Here is a 1613-nt window from a genome sequence, read left to right on the forward strand (position 1 = left end):
CAGGGCCATCTTTGGAAGGATAGAGTTCCCTTCAACAAAAGGGGTTTGGGGGTTGCCAGAAGGTGTTGGGATGTGGGCAGGTTGAGGCACACTGCAGTGAGGTCTTCCTTATGAAAGCTGCTCATGTCACACTTGCCCCATTCTTATGATTTTTCTCCTTCCCCAACCAACCATGAAGACCAAAATCTTTAGTGTGGCCTATATAAGATCCCGCAAAGGGTCCCTGCCATCCCTCTGGCTCCGTATTTGTTCCAGACTTTGCTTTAGGCACATTCCTTGGGCCACATTGGCTATCCTTTTGTCTGCACTGTCTGGAATGCCCAGCCATCCTCCATATCTGCTGTTTTATTCTTTTCTTTCTTTCTTTCTTTCTTGAGACAGGATCTCACCGTCACCCAGGCTGGAGTGCAGTGGTACAATAACAGCTCACTGAAGCCTTGACCTCCAAGGCTCAAGTGATCCTCCTACCTTGATTCTTCAGGTAGCTGGGATTACAGTCACTCGTCACCACTCCTGGCTAATTTTAAAAATTTTTTTTGTAGGGACGGGGTCTCCCTGTTTTGTCCAGGCTGGTCTGGAACTCCTGGACTCAAGCAATCCTCCTCTCTAGCCTTCCAAAGTGTTGGGATTACAGGCATGAGCCACTGCACCCAGCCCTGTTTCATTCTTCAATTCAATTAAATTCTGCATAACCTTCAGCTCTCATCCCAGATGCCAGTATTCGGGTTTCCTCATATGCTCTCTCATAGTGACCCTAAATTTATCTTCTGTAATTATAAATTTGTATAATTATTTGATTCATGTGCATCTTCCCATGAGACCCAGGGGGCTGGGTTCATGTCTGTTTTGCTTACCCTTGTAACCCCCATGCTGCACACAATATCTGAAATGTAGTAAGTCTCAGTTAATACCTGTTGAATGAATAAATTATGGTTTACTACCTACCTAAAAGAAAATATTAGCTTACACATTTACTCACTTTCAGAGTCTTTGTATAATTCTGGTATAAAGAATGCTGTACTAGAAAAAACATAAAGGAAATTACACATCATTATTTATAATAGTAATTACTAATATAATTCAAAGTTCATTGTGCTCATTAAGGAGTCCAAGCCATGAATGATTCATTTCCTGTAGAATATAGCACTGCTCACCTGATACCTTGTCTTCAGAAACCAGTGACAGACTTGCACTGTCTGTCCACTTGAAGACAGACTGTCATGTGGCTTGTTTTGGTCACTAAAAAGTGAGCAAAAGTGACAGGCATCAATTCCAGGCAGAGAAAGCTGGTGTACAACCCTCTGGCTGCACCCTACTATGTTAGTTTCCTGTGTCTGCCATAATAAAATTACCACAACTGGGTGGCTTAAAACAATAGAAATTTATTCTCTCATGGTTCTGGAGGCTAAAAGTCCAAAATCAAAGGGTCGACAACGCCGTGCTCTCTGTGAAGGATCTGGGGAAGAATCCTTCCTTGCCCTTTCAGATCCTGATGGCTGCTGGCAATCCTTGGTGTTCCCTGCCTTGTAGAAGCATCGCTCCAATCTCTGCCCCCATCTTCACTTGGTGTTCTCCTGTGTGTAGGGGGAGTCAGGGTGGGGGGGGGGGGGGGG

The sequence above is a fragment of the Rhinopithecus bieti genome, unplaced genomic scaffold, assembly GCF_001698545.2.
Source record: "Rhinopithecus bieti isolate Rb0 unplaced genomic scaffold, ASM169854v2 scaffold_21542, whole genome shotgun sequence".
Classification (NCBI taxonomy): Eukaryota; Metazoa; Chordata; class Mammalia; order Primates; family Cercopithecidae; genus Rhinopithecus; species Rhinopithecus bieti.